The following is a 24,587-nucleotide window of genomic DNA, read 5'->3' as shown; positions in this document are numbered from 1 at the left end:
TGGCCTAGAACAAAGATAGAGCTTCCCACCCCCAAAAAAAATCTGGATTAAAGGTTTATCTTCACACAATTTATCTAAAAAACCAGATAACACATACCAGGTAACACCTGCATTACCTCAGCTCTGAGACAGACAGAGGGCATCAGGACTACAATCTTTTACTTTGCTTCTAAAGATCTCACACTGCCAAGATAATCTGTTAATCCATGACCAGCAGCTACTTCAATTGAACACTATGATTTGTGTTTATTCAAACAAAGTCAGCCTTTATTCAAATCATCACCCAACCTTCCACCCAAAATCTCCCCTACTTATTTTAGATTTCAAAAACTGCCAGCTATCTGACCTCCTGCTATGTTTTGAATGTTTGAATCCCTCTAAATCTCATGACAAAACCCTAAATCCTGTAGTAATGGCAACAGGAGGGACCGCCAAGAAGAGGGGTAAGTACTAACTGGGGTATAAGAGCAACAAGAAAGCACCATCTGTTTACTCAGCCCCAGAGAAAACAGTCTGCTGACACCTTGATCTTGAACATTCCACCTTCCAGACTAAGAAAAATTAGCTTCCGCATTACCTAGTCCTCGGTATTTTACTATCACAACCCAAAGACAACTTCCACAAGGCCAACAAGGCCCTTCTTGGCTCTAAATCTTTTACCTTTTCCCCTGACCCTCTCTAGTCTCCTTGCTTTTAGGCATCGCATGTCTTCAAACATGCCAGGCTGCCTATCTTCAAGTTTCTAACAAAACTCCCTTTCTCACTGTTCTCTTAAAAACAACGTAAATTATTTTTATATATATATGTTTTGCCTGCATTTATGTGTACCACCACATGTGCAAGTAAGTACACATTGGCACTGAAAGAGAACACTGGATTCCCTGGGACTGAAATTACAGGTAGTCATGAGTCACCACATGAGTACTGGGAATTGAACCCAGGTCCTCCACCTGGGCAACAAATTCTAAACTAGTCAACTCTCCCGCCTTCCCACTCTTCTGGCAGATGATTCTCATCCCTCACATCTCAGTCTAAATCATGTACTCAGGAAATTTTCTTGACCTCCACAGTTTCCTCTGATGGTTTGAATGAGAATGACCTTCAGAGGCTCAGAAATTTGAAGACTTGGTCCCCAATTGGTGGCACTGTTAGGGTAGATTTAGAAGGTGTAGCCTTGCTGAGGGGGGGGGTGACGGACCAGGGGCGGGTTAGTTTTCCTAGTTTCTTCCTTCTCTGCTTCCTGCTTGTGGTTTAAGATGTAAGCTCTGAGCTTATTGTTCCAGATGCTACTACTATGAGTCGTTTCTGCCATGCTTCCCAGTGGACTCTTAACTTTCTGGAACCAGAAGCCCAAATAGTAAGTCATCTATCTTGATCATGATGTTTTATCACAGCAATAAAAAAGTAACTAATATACCTCCTCCTTACACTCTATAGCACTTTTGTTTACTTTCCCTATAAAATGATTGTAATTTTTAATTATCTCATTTACTTGTATTACAACAGTAGGGGAGATAGATCCAACAAGATGGTACAGTAAACGTGTTTGCTACCAAGCCTGACAACTTGAGTTCCATCCCTGGGACCCACACGATGGAAGACGCAAACTGACTCCTAGCGCTATGCTGGGCACAGACTCACTCCCCACTAAATCAAAGTACTAAAAATAAGATGTGTCCCACTAAATCTGCAAGGAAAGGATTCTGCTCTTGACCAGACACCAGTTACATGGAAGATATTCACCCACTGAATCAATCAAACTACCTTATCCCCAGGCAGTTGCATTCATTCTAATACAAGTTACACTCTCTTAAAGGACTAGGCTCCTCTTTGTCTCCCTCTCACAGCATCTACTGCAATATAGAGCAAGAAAAAATTAAAAATGTTTAATACCTTCAAAATGTTTGTTATCTAAAGTAATAAACATTGGGGGAGCACAAAATTTTCAAAGCCAAGTAACATTAACTTTTTAAATTTGTTATTATAATGTATATAATGTGTATACAATGTGTTCGTGTGCCATGGTGCACATGAGATCAGGACAACTTTTCCCAGTCAGCTCGTTCCTTCCACCATCGATTCCAGGATCTAAACTCAGGTGTCAGGTTTGCTGAGCCACCTCACCGGTCTTTTTATTTTTCCTGAGATAGGGTCCTATATATCCAATGAAATTACTTCACAGAACTGAGAAACAAGCTAAGGCATATAAAGTAACTAGTATAGCACCTAGCACAGGGCTGAGTAACTAGCACTTTACAGTTGTCCCCAATTTAAACTTGTCAAAACCAAAACAGTCCTATGGTATTCCTGTAACTACCAATAAGGAGAACTCAAAACTCTCCTTCCTTGCACTTGCCAGGGTTTCAATTTGATCAATCTTTTGGAAAACCTCATTCTGATCTTAGACACAGCTTCAACATCGGTCATCTGTAGCCCAATGACCAGGAGTGGTACAGAAAGGATTATAGCCCACCTCTATTTTACAAAAAGACAACAGTATTAATTAATCACAAATTAAGTATTAATTAATTAATCACAAAATAAGTATTTATCTAGTCCCCATATATGTACAAGAATAGTCTAAGAGTAATCAAGAGTTGGTTTTCTGTTTTATTATGTTTTGTTTTGAAAAAGGGTTTCTCTGTGTAGCCTTGGCTGTCCTGGAACTCACTCTGCAGAACAGGCTGGCCTGAAAAGATTCGCCTGCCTCTGCCTCCCCGAGTGCTGGGATTAAAGGTGTGCAACACTTACCAGCTGCATCATTAGTTTTCAAGCCAAATGGCATAAAACCATTAACCACATGTGTATGACTGTGCAACTTCATCATTTCATGTGTGACAGCAGTTATCAGCAGCCACGCAGTCTGTGAAAACTGGATTACTCCATATACAGTACTTAACACTCAGGTAAGCACGCCCATTGCCCACATGAAACAAGAGCAGACATGGTGGCATTCTATAATCCACCAGCACTTGTGAAGGTGAGAAAGGAGGGCAACACTGTGAATTCTAGGACAGCTTGGGCTACAAGTAAGACCTTGTTTCAGGGGCTGAAGTTTAAGAGCACTGACTGCTCTTCCAGAGGACTCAGATTCAACTCCCAGCACCCACATGGCAGTTCAAAACTGTCTGTAACTCCAGTTCTAGGGGATCTAGTACCCTCACACAGATATGCAGGCAAAACACCAATACGCATAAAAAATTTAAAAAAAAACTGGGCAGGATAATGGTGGCACACACCTTTAATCAGGAGTCAAGGCAGACGGATCTCTGTGAGTTGGAGGCCAGCCTAGTCTATGAAGCAAATTCCAGGACTGTCAAAGCTGTTAAACAGAGAAACCCTGTCGGGGAGGTGGGGGGCGCAAACTGGGCCTAGAGATGTCTCAGTGGTTAAGAACACTGGCTGTTCTTCTAGAGGACCCAGGTTTGATTCCCAACACCCATGTGATTGCTAAAAAGCACCTATAACTACAATTCCAGGGGCCTCTGTAGGCATTGTACACATGGTACATAGACACACAAGCAAGCAAAACATCCATACATATAAAATAAAAATAAATATTTAATTTAAAAAAACCAACCTAAAAGATTCTTAATTAGGCAATCTGTCATTGCAAGAAGTATTTTATACCATGAAGTAAGTCAAATACACAGTCCTGGAAACGAAGCAAACATTAACAAACAATTTGGTAAGAAAGGAGATTACAGTAAGAATTGCCCTCAAACTATTAGGACCTACTACACAAACACTTGCTTTAAAAAACATAGCAGGACCAGACTTTAGTTTCTCAGTCATCTTGGCAACGGCTCTTGATTGAAGGTCATCCAAACCTAAACAGGAAAATGGTGGCCACAAAGACAACAAAAAAGTCTCTAGAGAGGGTCAACTCTAGGTTCCAACTTGCTATGCAAAGTGCAATGTATATGCTGGAACAGGCAACTCTGAAGACGAACCAGAAAGGGCAGAGCAAACTTGTTCATTTTTGCCAACAAGTATCCCAGCAGTGAGGAAATCTGAAATAGAATACTATGTTGTGCTGACCAAAACTGGTGTCCATCACTACAAGAGCAATAATACTGAGTTGGGCACAGTATGTGGAAAATATCACAGAGGGAGCACACTAGCTACCTAATTGGTCCATTTTGATATGAGAAGCAGGCTAAAACAGATGAGAGAAAAATAAACCCAGGAAATCTTTTAAAATAAAAACTGTCAGAACTTGTTTTGTTACTGTTGTCGGTAATGGTGGTACTGGGTGTTTTTTGTTTCAAGACAGGCTCTCACTTTGAAACCCTGGCCTGCAACTCAAGAGATCTGCCTGCTGGATTAAATGTGTGTGCACCTGACCCATGTTTATTTTCAAATTATTTGAGAGACTGAAAAGATGGTTCAACAGTTAAGAGTACTGGTTGGTCTTCCAGTGGATCTGGGTTTAATTACCAACACCATCTGTTGGATTCACAACCACCTATAACTACAGTTATAGGTGGTTGTGAATCCAGTCCCTGGGGATCCAATGCCTTATGAACTCTGTGGGGCACCAGGCACATGTGTGGGACACAGACATACATGCAAGAAAACATTCATACACCTAAAAGTAAAAATAATTTTTGTGTGTGCATGTGTGTACATGTGTGTCAAAACTGAAAAGAAATTTCCCATGCCAGGGCAAAAAAAATTCAAATTTTGTGTATTTTTTGACCTGGCAATACCATTGTTAAGCCTATCTAAACTTAAAAAGTCTATAAAACAAGACACTCACAGTAACCTTGCTTATAGGAGCAAAAGACAAGACGATGGTACACCCAATAGAAAACTGTAAGGAAGTTATAAAGAAATGCCATGAAAAATGTTTTAAAGCATGAGTTCTACTGCTGCCAGCTATGGGGAAAACTAGGTCTTCACCAAAATGTGTATGTTGAAGTCTTAACCTCTAGTACTTCAGAATTTTTTCTGTGCAGGATACAGTGGCACATGCCTTTAATACTGGCATCTGGAAGGCAAACCTGTTAATTCAAGGTCAGACTGATGTACAAAGTTAATTCATGCCAGTCAGAGAGATACACAATGAGACTTGGTCTCAAAAAAAAAAAAAAAAAAGGAAAAAAAAAAGGAAAACAATCTTCAGTGGCATTACCTTTAAAGAGGTAATAAAGGAAAATGAGGTCATATGGGTGAGCCCTATCCACGACAGTATAGTTATAAGGAAAGATCAGGAACAAGGTTATGATACAGTGACAGCATTTGAAGAAGCAAGAGTAGGTATGTTCCCTGGGACAGACACCATACCCCTCAACAAAACCGGAGTGGTAGAACACATCTATAATCCTAGCACTTGGTAAGCTAAGGCAGGAAGATCACTGCAACTTCAAGGTCAGCCTGAGCAAGAGAACAATAACCAGGCTAGGCCATGATTAAGAGTAAGACTGTAACTTTAAAATGATGGACAACACCTTTAATTCCAGGACAGCCAGGGCTGTCACACACACACCCTGTGTGTGTTGGGGGAGGGGGTCATGAGGAAATGACTTAGTTTATAAAGTGCTTGGTTGTTCACACGTAAGAACCCAAGTGTAGATTCACAGAATCAACATTAAAAGTAGTACATTTGGTCAAGCAGTGGTGGCGCACATCTTTAATCCCAAGACTCGGCAGGCAAAAGCAGGTGGAACTAAGTTTGAGGTCAGCCTGGTATACAGAGAGTTCCAGGGCAGCCAGGGGTTCAAAGAGAAACCCTATCTCAAAAAACAAACAAACAAAACAATGAATACATTTGTACTTCCAGTGCTGGGAATAAGAAACAAGAAAATGGGGGTAGAGTGGGGGTGGGACGCCACAACTTGCCTAGCCAATCAGTGAGCTTCAGGTTCAGTTACACTCTCTGGCCTCTGAATACACATACATAGGAGCATGTGCACAAGTGCACCCGGACATACACACCCCCCCCACCGCGCGCGGCGGTGGCACACACCTGTAATTTCAACACTCCAGAGGTAAAAGAGGATTAGATTAGAAATTCAAAGCCATCATGTATGACCCTTATGCTAAACACACACACTTAGAATGGAATACTGTAAGACTAAGACAGCTGATGTAACAGAAAAATAAGAATACACCACAAGATTAAATGTTATACATTTTTAAACTATGAAGAACATCAACATGGTAACACGGGCTTACTATTAATGACCCATAATTTTAACTCCAGATCTCTGCTGAGTTTGCGGCCAGCCTGAGCTATACAGCAAGTTCCAGGCCAACCAGGGCTATACAGTGAGACTGTATCCAAAAAGAAAATTACAAAAAAAAAAAAAATCTAATAAATAAGCCAGACAGTGGTGATGTGTGCCTGTAATCCACCACTAAGGAAGCAATGGGAGGCGGATCTCAGTGAGTTCAAGGCCAGGCTGAACTACAAATCAAGTTCCAAGACAAGATAGCCAGGGCTGTTACAAAGAAACCCTGTCTTGAAAAACCAAACAAATAAACAAATAAATAAAATCTAAGCAACTAAGAGGTCAGACCTACCAGGATTTAAGTTAGTAATGACAACCTCTACTGTAATGGGCTTCTGTTATATTAACTATGAAAGCCAGCAAGAGTATTTAAATGCCTATTATAGCAGTATACTGAATAAGACAAACTTCAGAAGCTTTCAGTAACTTACTGAAAAGATATACTGCACTTTATATAATGCTAGAATGCTCAAAATATGTCACCTTTATTAGCTTCAAACAAAACTGTTAAACTGTGATTCTCAGATTGCTAAAGATTTACATTATAAACAAGTGCCAACGGTGTTCGAAACAGTAGCAAATACAAAAGACAGTCTAGAAAGAATAAATCTCTAGTTAAATGAAATATCAGGTAAAGGCTGTAGATAAAAAGAAAACTAAGGGATGAGGAGAAGGCTCAGATGGTAGAGTGCTTGCCTAACATACCAAAGCTTGAGTTCAAGCTCCCTATCTCAAGCACCATAGAAAGTCAGCAAGATTGCAAAAACCTGAAACCCTCCACTCAGGACGTAGAGGCAGCAAAGTCAGAAGTTCAGGTTCAAACTTGGCTACACAATGAACTTGAGAAGAAAGACGGACGGGAAGACCTGGCCGCTCTTCCAAAGGGCCCAGGTTCAATTTCCAGCCCCCACATGGCAGTTCACAACCATAACTCCAGTTTCAGGAGATGTGGCATCCTCACACGGACATACATACAAGCAAAATCCCAATGTACATTAAAGAGGGGGGGAGGGAGGGAGGGAGGAAGGAAGGGAAAAAAAAGAGGGAGGGAGGAAGAGAGGAAGAGAGGGAGGGAGAAATACTAGGGCCTAGGAGATGGCTCAGTGGGTGAAGGCAAATGCTACCAAGTCTTAGCTACTTCTTCATTTTCTCCAAATCCTTATCTATAACTCCCATGTGAATTTTATGACAGATCCGTCTTGATCTTTTTTTAGTCACTGGTCTACCATCAATATTTGGAACTGTAACTTTCACAAAGTAAGCACTCAAAGGGCATTGAAGTTCCTGAATTAGTAAGACAATGAGTGTGGTTTAGATATGCATCAAGTCAAAACTTGTTCTTTGGACTCAAAATAAACTCTTTATAATATACTTCCTCTAACTTCCTGATCTATTACTATCTGCATAAAGAATCAAAAAGAAATTAGACACAGCAATAAAAAAATATCACCCTCATATAAACCAAAGTCATTCACACATCCTGTGCTCAACACCTGCATCATGATGTTGCCCAAAGGCTGATGGGAATGTTGAAGGCGAAAGCCAAAGTATGAAAGGTGAAAAACAAAAACTAGAAGACACAGGGCTGTCTACAGGCCTCTACAAAAAGCGGAGAAGGTACCTCTTTGTATTAATAGGAACAGTGCAAAAAATTAGATGTTAAACAGACCAAGCACAGAAAGCTGAAGGCACTGGAGATGACAAGTGTGTGCATTTTTTTGGTTGTTGTGTACTTCTAGTGACTTGTCATACCTCATTAAATTGTAAAAAAATGCAGAACTTAATTTTGCATTTTTGTTAAGATATGTTGACAGAACACTTCATTGTTTTGGATGGAAAGAGGAGCATGTGTCACTAACAGACTGTTTCCCAAACTTTACTGGTGTGGGAGGAAAGCACAATTCTCTGCTGGTTCTCAGGGGGAGGGATTCCCTGATGTTGACACAATGCCAATCTCAGCACAAACGCCTTCCAATGTGGGAAAACCCAAATTCATTTCTATCTTCCTCCCTGTCCACCACCAACATAAACTTAGCTCCCTTTTCTCAGTTTCCTGTATGTACACACGTGCATATGTATGCTCCATGTGTATACGGGCTATTTGCCGAGCCCCTAAATCCCTTTTAAAATAAACACATGTTGGAACCTGAACCCCTAAATTTTTTTATATTTATCTCTTTGCATGTGCGTCTTGCCCACACCATATGTGTTGTGTCCGGCACCCACAGAAACCTGCCTGTCTCCAATTCCAGAATGCTGGGATCAAGACTCAAGGCTTGGGGCAGGGCAATGGTGGTGCATAGGAGGCAGAAGTAGGCGAATTTCTGTGAGTTCGAGGCCAATCTGGACTACAGAGCGAGTTCCAGGACAGGCACCAAAGCTACACAGAAAAACCCTGTCTTAAAAAGATTTAAAAAAAACAACAAAAAAAAAGGGTTGTACCACCATAACCAGTAAAAATGTCTGTTTTGTTTTTTAAATAGGCTATGTACTAGAGATGTAGCTCAGTTAACTGAGTTCTTGTCCAGCATAATGAATCCCTGATCTCTAAAGCCCACACAAATCTAGCAATCTAGCATACCTCTAAAACTAGCACTTGGGAGGTGCAAACAAGAAAACCAGAAGTTCAAAGTCATCCCTAACTACACAGAGTTCAAAGCCTGCTCGGGATTCATGAGACCCTGCCTGGGGGGGGGGGGGGGGAGGAGAGGGAGGACTGGCTAGATGGCTCAGAGGAAAATAGTTTCTACTAAGAAAACCTAATGATATGAGTTCAATGGCCAGAACCCACATTAATTGTTAAGAATAGACTCGACAAAGTTGTCCTCTAAACTTTACACGAGCTGTGGCAGGAGTGCACAGGCACAATTTTAAATCTCTCTCACACACGTACACAGATTTTAAGTTATGTTTATGATTTTGTGTGGGGTCACACGGCCAGCCCCTGGGAGTATTTGGTTCTGTGACAGTAGGAAAGATAAAAATGTAAAAAAGGCAACAATCTCCACCTGTATTTCTTTTAGGATTCTTGAGATTAGTCTGTGGGAAGAATGGTTATAAAAACATTTACATGTGAAGTAACCACAGCTTCTAAGGTCAAGAGGTGGGGCCTAAGAGGTAGTGAGAGCAAACACCTACACAGCTCTGCCTGCAGGTGACTAGTCTTAAAACATTTCATATACATTAACTGATACAATCTTCCACACTGTGAAGTAGGTACTGTTACTGGCCTCATTTTTTATTTTGATTTTTATTTGAAACAGGTCTCATGTAGCTCAGACTGGCACCTAACTCCTATAACCAAGGCTTATGAATTTAAAACTCCTGATCTTCCAACCCTCCTTTTAAATGCTGGGATTACAGGCCTGAGTTACCTGATAAACTGAAGTCACAAAGACCTAAGATTGCATATGGCTAATAAATGACAGATCAAGGATTTCAACTCCAAAGCCTAGGCTTCTAAGCACTCTAAGCAGCAGCATCTCCAGAACACAAAGCAGCAGAACTAAAGCAGCAGACAGGAATAAGGAGAACCAAAAAAAGAAAATAATGTTTTAAACTAGATTGTGTTAAAGAAAAATAATGAGCAAAACAGTCAAGTCAGAGGTTCTCTTCCTGTGACAATCCACAAACACTGCAGCATAACAACTAACACTAGGTATTAAATTTAAAAAGAAACTTACCAGGCTGGAGTGATGGCCCAGCTGCTAAAAGCACTTACTACTTACTCTTGGAGAGGACCTAGGTAGGTTTCCAGCACCCACAACCAGCCCTAACTCTAGTTCCAGGGGATCGAACTACCTCTTCTGACCTTTGTGGATACCAGGCATGCACATGGTACACATACAAACACACATGAAGGCAAAACACTCATTCACTCAAAATAAAATAAATCTAAACACACACATACACACTGAGCTGGGTCTGGTAGCTCAAATCTGTAATCCTAACTATTGAGAGAAACTGAGACAAGAGTATAGCAAGTTCAAGGCCAATCCTGATAACTTAATGAGATTCTTAAACTTTAAAATTTAAAACCTGATTTTTTTTTTTTTGAGACATGATCTCACGTAAATCAGACTGGTCTAGAACTCCATGTCACCAAGGCTGGCCTTAAACTTCTTCCACATCCTCCTGTATTCCCTGTGTGTTAAGATTACAGAAATAAACAGTCTAAGACCACCAATGTCCCAAGGTAACTAACGAATGAAGAGGAACTCTGACACCCTGAACTTACAATACCAGCATTGGCAGACAAAGCTGAATGCCACTAATAAAAACACTTCAGTAAAATATTTTGGACAGAAGAGATGAGCAACTAAAAGTAGAAACTCAGGAGGGGCAAAACATCATGTGACCAGGAAACTTGACACTGCAAGAGGGAAGAGGGAACAGAAATAAGCTACTATTTGCAAACAAAGAAATACAGGAAGATGAGGAAAAAGACTTTAAGTCTGGACTCATTTTAGGAGATGATTTCCTAATTGATGGCAAACTTTCCACAGCTGCACTAAACAAACTGATAAGGTCAAGCAAGGAGCTTAACAATAGTTTCAGTGAGTTCAGATTTGAATATGGCTGGCCAGGCAATAAAGAAAATCTTAAAACATGAAGGCCTATAGGATGCCCAGAAAATGAGAATGGTAACCCTCAAACATTACCAAATTCGTTAATTCAACAAATATTTATTAAAGGAATACAGATGAGCATGCCAAGTCAAAATCCTGGATTCACAGGACTTATGTTCTTTCAGGGGAAACTAACAGCAAACATTTTGCAAAGACTGAAAAGGCACTATCCAAGAAATACAGAATAGCCCTTTAACATTGAGGAACACAGAGAGCTGTTTATAGGAGAAAAGTGCATCCAAAATGCACTGTTTCCCTTCATAAGAGATCTTGTGACCTAAAATGATTAAATGTTTTTTACCCTCTTTAAAAAAAATTAAAATGAGAGAACTCTATTTAAATTGTAGCACAATAAATCAAAGCAGTTTGACATGAGCTTCCAAGCTCTATCAGTGCTCCTTCCCAAAAAAAGAGTACATAACTTTGCAAATTTAATGGCTTTTAGAGAAATTATTTTTATCAGTGTACACAAAAAAATAACTAGAAATGTTTCTCTCATAGATCATAAGATAACAAGTGAGGCAGCATTAACTGGACTCAGCACATTACAAAACAGGACAGAGTTGGGAGGGGAATATGTTGGGGACAGGACTGGGTGGCAGAGGAGGGAAATAGGGATGAATATGATCAAAATATAAAACACTTTGTATACATATATGAAAATATGAAATATAAACATTTAAAAAATATTTCAAGTGCAAAAAAAAATCCTAAGAAAACAAATCCTGACATTTTTTAAACTTTGTAAACTTCAGGATTAATCTTGATGGGCTTGCTTAGATTACTAGTGAGGGGAAATGTGTTTACTAAGCACAGGGATTTCTCACAATATGAAAACATCTTAAGAGAATTTAACAAGACACCTTTGGGTCTTGAACGAATTACTGTGTATATATACATATATGTGTGTATATATGTATATATATATATATATATGTATATATATGTGTGTGTGTGTGTATATATATATATATATACAAGCTCCTTTTTAATACTCAGTTAACTACCAATCTCTTATTTCCTTGCCTCAGTCTAAAACTTAAAAATCCAAACTAATTGTTTCTTTTTATTCATTATTACTGTGTATATTTATAAGTGTGTACACATGCACGATAGCAGAAAGTGTAAAGATCAGGGGACTGCTTTTGTTTTGCTTTGTTTTTCAAGACAGGACCTCTCTAGCCCTGACTGTACTGGAACTCTCTATGTAGATGAAGGTGGCCTCAAACTCAAGAGATGCTCCTGCCTCTGCCTCCCAAACTCTAGGATTGAAAACATGGACCACTAAATGCGGCTAGATCACAACTTTTGACAATCAAGAGTCTCTCCTTCCACAATGGGTTCTGGGAATCCAACTAAGTAGTCAGGCCTGCCTGACAAGTGCTCTTTATCCATTGAACCATCTCACCAGCCCAGACTATGAAATTCAAAAGAAAAAAAAATGCAAACTGGTGCACATACAAACTTTTTAAATATAGAAGGCTAAAAAATACAGTAGAAGATAAGTGCTCCAATTTTATACTCCTAGGTCACATTAAGGATAACAATGTATTTTGGAAGATTCAGCGCCATATCGATGAACTACAGGAAGCCAATCTGAATAAACCACTCTGGTGTTTCTTAACAAGCAATGCTATTTTCTATATAAATGAGCAATAATGGGAAAACTCTCAAACACGAGCCACCCTTACAAGGATGCACTGCACAATTGCATCTCATTTACTTTGCAATGTTAATATTCAACACTGCTGCATTTTATAATCAAAGGACACAATTCTAGTGATACAAGAAATCTAAAAATATTACTCAAGTTTTGGGGGTTAAAAATGAAAACCAAGTGTGGTAACTTAAATAGCTCATTTCTGTAATCTCAGCACTTGGGAGACAAGACACTTATTCTGTCGGTTTCCCCTGACAGAACATTTTTAAAAGTCCTGTAAAGAGAGACTTAGAAGGAAGGAATGTCCCTTTAAGTTCAAAGCTAGCCAGGACTAAATTTGGAGACCCTGTTTCAAAATAAAAACTAAATTCAAAAGCCATTTATAATGGTAAAACTAAAGCATGCAACTTTAAGTTGCAATCCTAACAAAGACAAATCAGGTATATAACTAAATTCTCTTTGCAGCTCACTCTAAGGTCACTATGCGCTGAATTTAGGTTCCTTGACTCACAATTAGTGTGGCAAAGAACTGTTCCCACAACAAAGTTGACCCGAGTACTGCCAAGGGGCCCTTTAAAGTTCATGCCTACCCAAGTGGCTGCAGACAGTGTATCCTCTGGTCAAAATAACCTAACCCTAAGATTTTTAAGCTTCCATATTTTAGGTGCATCTCGGGCAGCCATCAAGGCAAAATGATTTCAACGACAAAAAAAAAAAAAAAATACACCATCTTACTCTGGACCGACGTGCTGAGTGACCCACTAAGCAAGATGTTGTCTTAATTTGGTGAGCCCTGACTTGTAGGAGTTAAAACTCTCACCCCTTCTGCTGCGATGACGTAATCTTCAACACTGCATTTCTCCCGGACTTAAAGGGGAGGAAAGAGGAATTTTTTAAAAAACCAACAAAGAAAATTTCCTGCTAGTTATGAGGAACCGAGCAAGAGGCCAGGCGGGGTTTCGGGAGGTGCTTAGGCAGGTCCCGGAAGGCGAGGAGGCCGGCCCAGTCGCGGGAGCCCAGGGAGCCGCGGGGCAGGAGCGGACAGACCCAGCAGCGCGGGGCTGGGGACCGCCGAGGGGCGCAAGCGCAGAGGCGCCCGGTCCGTCACCTCGGCCCCGGCCCGGCCCTGCGGCCGCAGTTCCGTTCCCCTCCCCCGCCCGCCGCAACGCGTCCACGGCAGAGCCCGGGAAGCAGGAAGTCGAGGCCGACAACGTAGCGGCAGCCCCCGGCCTCCGACCCGGGACCCGGCCCTACGTCCGCTGTCCCGCATCCCGGCGTCCCCGGAGCGGAGCCCGCGGGTGGCCGGAGGGGGGAGGGGAGCGAGTGGGATGGGTGTGCCTGGTCCTCTCGCCGCCACTGACAGCTCGGCCGGGTGGCGCCCTCGGCCGCCGCCGTCCCCGGCCGCGCCTTGCCGCCATTCCGGCCCCAAGTCCCTCCGCGACCCCGCCTCGTTCCCCTCAGAACCCGGGCCCGCGAGCGCACGCGAACCCGGCAATCCCTCCCTCGAGGCCCGTAGGCACCGGGATGCCCCCCAACCGCGAGCACCCTCGAGGACCGAGGGAGGACGAGGGGCGCGCGACTGGAACCGGGCAGTGCATAACACACTCCCGCGGGGAGGCTACTCGGGCCCCGCACTCACCTCAGCTTCTCCGTCGGGGCGTTGGCAGCACTGCGCGGGGCCTCCTCGGCTGCCGGACAGGGGCACGCGCCTGACGTCAGCACGCAGGGGACGCACGGTTGGGTGCCCGCGGAAGTGGGAGGGACAAAGAGGGAGAAGGGGCTGGAATGGGCCCCCGGTGGGCAGGGCTTAGCCGCAGCTCCGCCCCATGCCTCGGACGCGCGGGCTGCGTTCCTGTACTGAGGTTTTGCACCTTTTAGCAGTGATTTTATTCGTAATAAAACTCTGAACAGAAATGTTCACAGTGTTGTCACTAAAGCTTATTTTTATCCTTGAAACTTTGTGAAAAAGAACATTGTTAATATATCTTATTTTTAATTTATTTTGAGACAGGGTGTCATTATGTAGCCTTTGACGGGCTATATAGAGCAAACTATCCCAGAACTCACAGATATCCTCCTGCTTCTGCCTCCTGAGTGCTGGAATTAAAGCTGTGCGTCCCCTTGCCCAGGATACCTTTTTTTTTTTTTTTATGACTTTCGAGACAGGGTCTCGCATAGCCCAGGCTGGCTTTGAACACAAATGTGTCACAGAGGTTGACCTTGAACTCCTGATCCTCCTGCCTCCACTTCCCAAGTGCTAGCAAGTAGGTTTGTGCCACCACTGCCCAGCTCTTTTTTGCTTTTTAAAGAGAGGTAGTGACTTGCTGTGCACAGCTTTCTGAAGCTCACAGGCCTCCAATAACCTGCCTGTCCTGGCATGAGAATAGAATATAGCCCTGGTTTTATTCAGAACTAGAGACTTGCCCCCTCAAAAAGGCCCTCCATTTAATCTCCCTGGCTCCTCTTCCCTGGCCCCTTTGGCTGGCTCTTGAAGGGACTCTAGCCAGCTGAGCATGGCAAACATGGCTCTGGCAGGCCTTACCCTTCTCCCCATCCCCTCTGTCTTGCTAAAAGCCGTTAAATTACAGTCCTAAAGCTAGCCACCAAGATCTATTCCCTTATTTGGCCACTTCCTCCTCCTGAAGCTGACTACCAATGTCCAGCTATCAAAATACTGTAGTCCAACAATCAAAAGCCCCCTTGTGGCTGCCCTAATTAACCTGTCCAATCAAAATTAAACACCTCATGCTAACACAGGGTTTCCCCTTTTACCTTGATAAACTGTCATTTGCCTATGGGCCATGTCTGTCTCCTCTCTATCCAGAGGCAGAACTTTGTCCCTCTGGGACAAATACCCTTTCCCTTGTTCTCTTTCCCTTCTCCCTGGTTCTCTATCTCCTGTCTTTGTCTCAGAGTCCACTCTGTCCCTCTGGGGCAAATAAATCTCTTTTGTGCTGAAAACTTGGTCTTGGAATATCTTGTGCCGAATACTAGTCCCTTCAGCTCTGGTCTCTCAAATCCTCCTACCTTTCCTGTCTTCTTGGCTCCTGTTTATTTGCTGTCTTCCCTGTTAGTGTGCACCGCTGCTAGAGAAGAGAGAACCTAGCCTAGCCTTAGATGCTTCCCAATATTGGAAGAAACCTTATCTTAATCATGTTCATTTGCTGGCTGGAAGTGTAACCCAGTCATCAGAGTACTTGCCTAGTACGCACAAAGCCCTGGGTTTGATTCTCAGGACCCCTTTAATAAACCAAGCATGTGGGTGAACAGCTGTGATCCCAGCACTTGGGAAGCAGAGCTCCCAAGCAGGAAAATCAAAGGTCATCCTTGGTGGCACATAGCGTTCAGTCTGCCCATAGCACCCTCTCTAAAAATAAAAGAAAAAAGAAGTTCACTTAGCTGGGCATGACTTTGTATCCAGGAGGGTGTGTCATTGCACGTCAGTAATCTTAGCACTTGGAAGGTGGAGCTCTGAGCTTACAGATGTGCCACTTCATCCAGCTTTATGAGGGCCCCAGGAATTAGAACTTGAGTCCTCACACTTGCACGGCAAGCACTTTCCCCACCAAGCCACCTCCCAGGCTGCAATCAACTTCTCTCAAAGCTGCACTGTAAACATCTCTCCATGTCAAATGAAGCCCCTCTTACCGAGGCTGCTTTCTACCATGTGGCCATTACCCCATGTGGGCAATCCCACCCTGCTGGAATTTAGGTTGTCTTGCCGATTGTAATTCTTCCTTCAGTGCCAGAATGGAAACCAAGACCTACCAAGTGCCAGGCAAGTGCTCTCCCACTTAGACAACCACAATGTCAACTTTTCACTACCACACACATCCATTTCTTCAGCCTGAGAGAGACTGCTGGTTTTCTCTGTTTCCAAGGCTGGTTGGCTATGTCCTCTCTTTCTTTCATCCTGCCTCACAGTCCCATGAATGTCCCTAGACAATGCCTGCCCTTTCTACCAGCTGCCCTATCTTGATGGGGTGTCACCCAACTGTTTGGCCTTGCCCACATTTATTCTGAGGACAAGGACTCACTCAGCACTTGGTCTTTTGTGTTGGGCTTTGTCAGAAGGCACCCTTGGCCTTCCCACCACCCCGAGTTGGAGTGGGGTTACTCCTTGACCCCAATCTACCCAGTTCTTGCTGTCAGCCGAGACTCCAGTCCCTTGCGTCTCCTTTTCCTAGTCCCCTGGCTCTAGCTGCATCAAATTAACAGGAAGGCAGCCTGTCAGGTTTGTCTTAGGGTTTCTACTGCTGTGACAAAACACCATGAGCAAAAGCAACGTGGGGAGGAAAGTGTTTATTCAGCTTACACTTCCACTTTGCCTTCCATCATTGAAGGAAATCAGGACAGGAACTCAAACTGGGCAGGGACCTGAAGGAAGGAGCTGATGCAGAGGTCATGGAGGGATGCTGCTTTGTAGCTAGCAAAGTTTCTTCCCTTCTCTCCTGGCGATTCGCAGGGCCGTATGACCTCTGGCTTCCTGGAGTCTCTGCACCAGCTCTGGCTTGAGGGGATAACTTAGCAAGAACCTGGTTCTCTTTGTTATGGTGATTCCACCTGTATTCAAGGTCTTAGCAGTGAGCCCTTAGCCTGCCTCCCCTGGCTGACCCTGCCCGAGGGGCCGGGAAGCTTTAATCTTCTCCTCCTGCTTCTGGTTGGGAGGAGGCCTTGCCTTTTTTATCCTGGTTGCCCACTGGTATAAATATCTGACTTAAATTTAATAAAGTTGCCATTTGCCACTTGCTCTTGGCAGATGAGCCGGTCTCTTTGTATGTGTGTCGTCTGTTCAAACCCCTAGGACATGCGTCCGTTCTCGTGGGCTCGAGTCAGGAAAGCGCGCGCCTGTTTCGAGGTTCGGGTGTCCACAGAAAAGTGCGGAAGCTTACACTGCTTTGACTTGTTCAGCCTGCTTTCTTATAGAACTCAGGACCACCAGTCCGGGGATGGCACCACCCACAATGGGAAAGGCCCTCCCGCATCAGCCTCTGATTTAAAAAATGCCCAGCAGGCTTACTTACAGCCTGGTGTGAGGGAGGTATTTTTCTCAACTGAGGCTCCCTCTCCTTCAATGGCTCTAGCTTGTGCCAAGTTGACATAAAACTGGCTATCACAGTGTTCCCCAACTCTCCTTCACCGGTAGTTCTGGTTCTGTCTTTCTGGTAATGGCAGCACGGCCATTTCTGCTGAAACAGCTTCGACTCCAGCTTTCATGTGACTCTGGAGATGAACCTGGAGCCTATAGGAATAGACGGGTAGCCCAGGCTTGACCGGTCTCAGCATGTCGGAGGGATCTGCTGCTGACACCAGCAGGCAGGGGACCCAGTGAGATTCTCTTCTGTAACTTGGTGAGAACTGTCCAGTTGAATGAATGGATTTAATTTAATTTAAAGTGTGCCACAGGGCCTGCAGGATGACTCAATAGGTAAAGCATTTGCCACACAAACCTGAGGACCTGAGTTCTTAAACCCCAGAACCTACACTAAGGTGGAAGGAGAGTGCTGACTCCCACAAGTTATTCTCTGACCCCCACAGGGGAACCTCAGTGTGCGAGTACATTTACAAACTCTCTCTCTCTCTCTCTCTCTCTCTCTCTCTCTCTCTCTCTCTCTCTCTCTAAATGTATTTTTTTTTCCATGTTTAAAGTTCAAGTTCAGCTGGGCAGTGGTGGCACACGCCTTTAATCCCAGCCCTCGGGAGGCAGAGGCAGGTGGATCTCTGTGAGTTTGAGGCCAGCCTGGTCTACAAGAGCTAGTTCCAGGACAGGCTCCAAAGCTACAGAGAAACCCTATCTCAAACCTTCCCCCCCCACAAAAAGAAGAAAAAAAAAGTTCAAGTTCAACCTGAGCTACATGAGACTTTGTCTCAAAAGAAAAACAATGCAATAAATGTGGTGGAGGTTATAGCTAAGAGGGAGATTGTTTGCCTGGAATACAGGTTTTACTCTCATAATACCCCACACACACTACTGCAAAATGACACACAAATGACCATCATGGCACTCCTTCCACAAAGCTAGCTCCCTCCTACTGCCCCACCACTCCCTCACCCACACACACACACTGCTGAAAGTGATCCTTGCCTCTTTCAAACCCCCAAAGCAGGTATGGGAGTCCTTGGATAAGTCCTAGCTTCTTCTACCAGGACTACCTAGGCTGCTTCTGTCTGCTGTGATGCCCCAGCAGCATGCAGATGCCTTGAACATGAAACATGGGCTGAGCAGACTGGGCAGGAGGAGCCTGGAGACTTTGAAGGAATCCTCCCTGTCCCCAGTGGCTGTGGAGAGACAGGAAGATTCAGGCCTTGCACGAAGGAGACTGCACTGTGGTCTGTGCTCGTGGGAGTTACCCAAATGAACCCTAACTGAAAACTTTCCCCATGACTTATAGGTAGTAAAAGTACAAAGAGAAACAACAATTATCATAAAAACCCAGCTACTGGTATTGCCCAAGGGGCTTCTGCCTACGAGGGAACAAGGGATGCAACAGGACAATTCTTAAGGCTTGAGGACCATGCATGGGTACTTGCCTCGTGATCTTCCATTGTATTAGTCTATCTGTTTTATAGGTTTTCCTCGCAGGTAATATTTTATAAATTTCATTTCATAAAAATTGTGTTAAAAAATCTTTTGACCAAGCACAGTGTCACATACCTTTAATACTACACAGGGGAGGCAGAGGCAGGAGGATTTCTGCAAATTCTAGGCCAACCTGGGCTGCACAACCAGACCTGTGCCGTTTTTAAAAGGTGAGAAAAACAGGTAAGTGTAGTCTTCACCACCCACCATCAAAGGAACTTGTTTTTGCTAGTGGAGACGGCTACAGAACGGCTACAGAAAACCACAACCAATCAAAATGCAGAGTCATGCTGCCCCAGTGGATGCATCTATAAAACCCTCCCACACCTAAGGCTCAGGGCGCATTGCAGAAGACTGGGTGGAAAGAGTGCACGAGCCAGGGATCAGGGACTTTGCTGTGAGAGTGTGTCTCCTAGCAGCATCAGAAGCTCTACCTCTAAAGTCTCACCAATATGGCTGCCCAAAGATGAACAAGAGCAAGGACCACATCAGTGAACATGCCAGACTGAGGAGCTGCAGGCAAATGAGTCAAACTGGAGCGCGAGAGGTGGTCCTCCCTAGGGAAGGACACACCGACTGGTTGCCCAGCCCTAAAAACATACATACTAATAGCATTGTATGAACTCAATAGGTTCTATATAGAAATGTATATATATGCCAATTAATTAAAAAAGAGGCTATAAAATTGAAGGCGAGCAAGGAGGGGTACATGGGAGGGATTGGAGGGAAAAAGGTAAGGGAGAAATGTCGTAATTAAACTACAATCTCAAAAATTAAAAAAAGAAGAGTGAAAAGAGAGGGTGGGACAGATAGAGAGCTCAGGAGTTAAGAGCCCTGCTGTTCAATTCCCAGCACCCACATGGCAGCTCACAACTGTCCATAACTCCAGTTCCAGGGGATCTAACACTCCCTTCTGGTCTCCTGAGGCACTGCACACATGTGGTACACAGAGATGCATGCAGGTAAAACCCTTAAGTACATGAAATAAAAATTAATAAATCTCAATTTTTAAAAAGGGACCTGGGATACGCCTCAGCAAGTAAAGGTGCCTGCTGCCAAGTCTGATGACATGAGCCCACTCCCTAGGAGCCACACGGTGTAAGGAGCCAACTGGCAAACTGTCCTCTGACCTTCACTCGTGAGTTTCGAGTCCACACCTCACCCCGCAAATGAATAAATAACTGTACATTATTTTAGTAGCTAGGCATGCTGCTGCTGCTGCTGCCACCGCCGCCTATCTGTACTTCTAGCACTTGGGAGGTGGAGACAGGAGGACCAGGAGTTCCAGAGCATCCTTGGCTACATACTCACATAGCAAGTTGCAGCCAGTCTGAGCCTGATCCAAAAAAAAAAAGCATAGCAGGGGAGATGGTTCAGAGTGGCGATACTATATCTTAGCACTTGGGGAGTAGTGGAGGTAGGAATACCAGAAGTTCAAGGTTATTCATGACTACCCAGTCCAGGTCTTGCTGGGAGCCCCACCCTGCTGCTGGACTCCAGAAACCCTCTTGGAATGACCTGCCACCCCATGTGCATATGTAGCTGCTGCCGTCATAGCCTGCTTCATGACCCAGGTACCCACGCCCTGGGAAGCCCCTCCTGCTATCCTCCTCCTTTTGTGCCCACATCAATAGGCTTGCCCAGGGACCTGGATCTTTCTTAGGAGTCAAAGAAGGCTCACTGGACCTGCTCTCTGACTGACTTTCCTTCGACTGGCCCGGGCTTGCCTGCTTCATCCAGATACACATCTATGGTGGAAGTGAGCTAGGTGGCTGAAGACAGATGCCATGATAGGCAAGAGAAAGAGAAAAAACCGCAGACACCTCCAAGCAGCTCGGCCTTCATCCTTTAGGGTTCAGGGAGACCCCCACACAAAGATCAAGTTCTAAGAGGAGCGCAATCTGAGACTTGCTTTTGCGGGCCAGTTGTCTTCCTATTCTGACACTTCATTCCTCCTGGCCTTTGCAACAAAACCCGGAACCTGGAGTTTACGAGGCCCTCAATGGCCGGCCCTGTATGTCTCTCTGCCTCATGTGGACCCACACTTGATCACCGAGCTCCAACATTGCTGCTGTCTTTGCTGTTCCTTACACAGCCAGTGTTTATCAAGCCTGCTTTTGAGTGCCTTTGTGTTTGCCCTGTCTTTCAGTCAGCTCATCCGCCCCTCTAGAGTCTTGGCAGGAAGCTTACCTCTTTAAGAAGACCCTCCCCTGACTGAGCTTAAGTGGTACCCAGCCCTGGTTCACTGACTGCTTCACTTCCTTCTCCGGGCTTATCACTATCTCATGATCTCACTTCTCTAGCTTTCTTATGCTCTGTCTCCTCCTGTTAAAAAGATTGCCCAACAGGCTCCAAAGCTATAGAGAAACCCTGTTCTCGAAAAACAAAAACCAAAAATCAAAACAAAACAAAAGAAGACTATCCAAGGACTTCCTGCTAGGGTACAACCTCCGTGCCAAAACACATCACATACTCAGTCATGTTTACTGATGCTCTTTTCACAAGGCAATATCATGGAATTAGTCCAGATGGCCACTGGCCAATGAATGGATATGAAAATGTGGCATGTGTAACCAACAGAATATGATTCCATCATGAATAAAAAAATGTAAGAAGTTATACTGAGATAACTCAGACCCAAAAGGATCCCATTCAAAAGGGTACCATTTGCTCCCCCTTAAAAGCAGATTCTTGCCTCTAGTTGTTATTGATGTGCATTCGTGTGGGAATAAAGGTGGGTGAAGGACAGGAAACTAGTAAGGAACCTTCAAGAATTGAGGGAGAGGATAAGAAAGACAATAGAACAAAATAGAAGGAGAACTACAACAGGGCGGGAGGGGTGGAGGGCCAACAGGATGGCACAGTAGTAAAGGCACTTGCTGCCAAGTCTGACTACCTGAGTTCTATCCCCAGGACCCACATGGTGGACGGAGAGAACCAGCTCCTGCCTGTTGGCCTTCGGCCTCCACACATGAACTGTGCAATACTAGCTAAGTACGAATGCACGGACTCGTTCAGGAAGATTTGGGCACTGTTTTTTGAGACAAGGTTTTAAGTAGCCCAGGCTGGTCTCAATATCACTATGTAGGCAAAGATAACCTTGAACTCCTGATTTTCCTGCCTCAGCATCCCGAGTGCTGGAATGACAGATCCAGCAGGCAGTCTTTTTTTTTTTTTTCCTGAGACAAGGTTCTCTGTAGCTTTGGGGCCTGTCCTAGAACTCTCTCTGCAAACCAGGCTGGCCTTGAATTTACAGAGATCTACCTGTCTCTGCCTCTTGAGTGCTGGGATTAAAGACATGCACTACCACTACCCAGTCCAGCTAGCAGTCTTAGTAAAGAGATTTGTTGACCATGGGAAAAAGAAAACCAAAAGAGAAAGGAAAGAGGTAAGGTTAGAATTCAGTTCGTGAGGGCTGGAGAGATGGCTCAGTGGTTAAGAGCATTGCCTGCTCTTCCAAAGGTCCTGAGTTCAATTCCTGGCAACCACATGATGGCTCACAACCATCTCTAATGAGGTCTGGTGCCCTCTTCTGGCCTGCAGACATACACACAGACAGAATATTGTATATGTAATAAATAAATTTTTTAAAAAAAGAATTCAGTTCGTGAAACATAAAAATGAGAGGTTTAAACAAAAAACCACCAAAGAAAACCTCACCCAGCACCAGAGGCAGAGGCAGGCAAATCTCTATAAGATCGAGCCCAGCCGGGTCTATAAAATGAGTTCTAAGACAACCAGAGCTGTATAGAGAGACCCTGTCTCAAAATAATAATAATAATAATAATAATAAATAATCATTATTATTATTATAAGGGAGGGAGGGATGGAGAGATGGCTCGGTGGTTAAGAGAAGTTGTTGCTTTTAAATAGGACACGGTTTCAATTCCCAGCAGCCATGATAGCTCACAACATCCTTAATTCCAGTTCCAGGGGATTAGAAACCTTCTGTCTTCCACAGACACCAGGCATGCATGTGGTGCACATACATACATGCAAGTAAAACTTACACACACAGTTGGACAGTGGTGGTGTACACCTTTAATCTCAGCACTGGGGAGGCAGAGTCAGGAAGATCGCTGTGAGTTTGAGGCCAGCCTGGTCTACAGAGCTAGTTCCAGAACAGCCAAGGCCACACAGAGAAATCCTGCCTCAAAACAAAAATAGCAAACAAAAGCAAAACATTCATACACATAAAGCAACTAGATCAAAATAATAATAATAATAATAATAATAATACATTCATGGTGGCACAAACATTTACCCCTCACATTTAGAAGGCAGAGGTAGGTGGATTTCTTCAAGTTCATGACCAGCCTGACTACATAGAAATTTTCAGGCCAGTCAGACTGTAATAAGAATAAAGACAATAATAATGAGAGGGACAGAGACAGAGGAGAGAGAAAGAGAAAGAGAGAGATAAAAAAAGAACTGCAAGACTGCAGACTGTCCCTGGTTTAAGAGGGGCTCAGAAGAACAAGACGCAAGGGGCAGCTGAGAAAGAATACTTGATCCTCCCCGAGCTGCAGGCTCAGATACTACCACAACGGATGCTGAGTGAGCTAGTCTGCACCTCGGGTGTTATATGAGGCCGCTCCTACCTGAGAATGAGAGAGGAACAAGACAGATATAGGAACTGGAGCTCAAAGATGAGGTGTGAAGTGTGTGAGCTCACATACCCTATTAAAGATAGAAGTGATCATGGGACCCAAGATGCTAAGCAGCTGGATGTGATGACTCATGCCTGTAATCACAACACCCCCGAGCCTGAGGCAGGAGGATTGCCATCAGCTGGAGGCCAGCTTGGATGTCATAGTGAGCTCCAGAGCATCCTGGACTACTGTGTAAAAGCGTGTCTAAAAGAAAAATAACAACACCAAAAAAAAAAAAAAACCCACTTAAGGATCAGCTGACAAGGGGCGGAGTTCGTGGCGAGAGGAAGTGGCTGCTTGGGCTGAGTTAGTGGCTTCCTGCCCAGGAGACACACCCAGGTTCTGTGCTGGGCAGTCACAGTTGTTGCTAAGTACCCAAGAGCTTTCAAACAGAGCAGTCAAGGGCTGAGAAGGAAGTAGCCTCCCCCATCCCTCTACTTCTTCTTCTTCTTCCTGGTTTTATTTCTACCCCTGTCCCCATCACAGGAAGCAGCAGTTTCTTTTACTCCTTGTTCTCACCCCAGCACAACATTTGACAGTCACCTCTAAACTGAAGTTGTTTGTGATCCCCTAAGATCAGGGCGCAACCACGAGTTTCCCACCTTGTACCAGCACTAGTCCAGTCCCAAGGACGAAGAGAGTCGCTCCTCCTGGAGTCAGGGACATCTAAACCAGGAGAATGCACTGTGAGACAAACCTAAAACAGGATGTGTTATGGCACACTGGGCACACAATACAAATTTGCTGAGGGAACAGGGACTGAGAAACCAAGTCTAAGATGTCACAGGAGCCCATCGGGGGTCTTCAGATGTTGTTTCAAGTCAGAAGTCA

General features: G+C 44.1%; 1 protein-coding gene across 2 annotated transcripts in view; it reads right to left on the bottom strand.

Moving 5' to 3' along the window:
* Nucleotides 1-14,272, bottom strand: part of Cdc42 (cell division cycle 42) — a 38,891-nt gene extending 24,619 nt beyond the window's left edge. For both annotated transcript variants that reach the window (XM_048443283.3, XM_048443285.3), the window contains exon 1: nt 14,164-14,272. The gene's annotated coding sequence lies outside the window, so the exon portion shown is untranslated. The remainder of the gene's footprint in view (nt 1-14,163) is intronic.
* Between the last annotated feature and the right edge of the window lie 10,315 nt (nt 14,273-24,587).

This window comes from Myodes glareolus, chromosome 6, assembly GCF_982192425.1.
Source record: "Myodes glareolus chromosome 6, mMyoGla1.1, whole genome shotgun sequence".
NCBI lineage: Eukaryota > Metazoa > Chordata > Mammalia > Rodentia > Cricetidae > Myodes > Myodes glareolus.
Note: the sequence above shows the minus strand (reverse complement) of the source record. Positions and strands in the feature narration are given on the sequence as shown.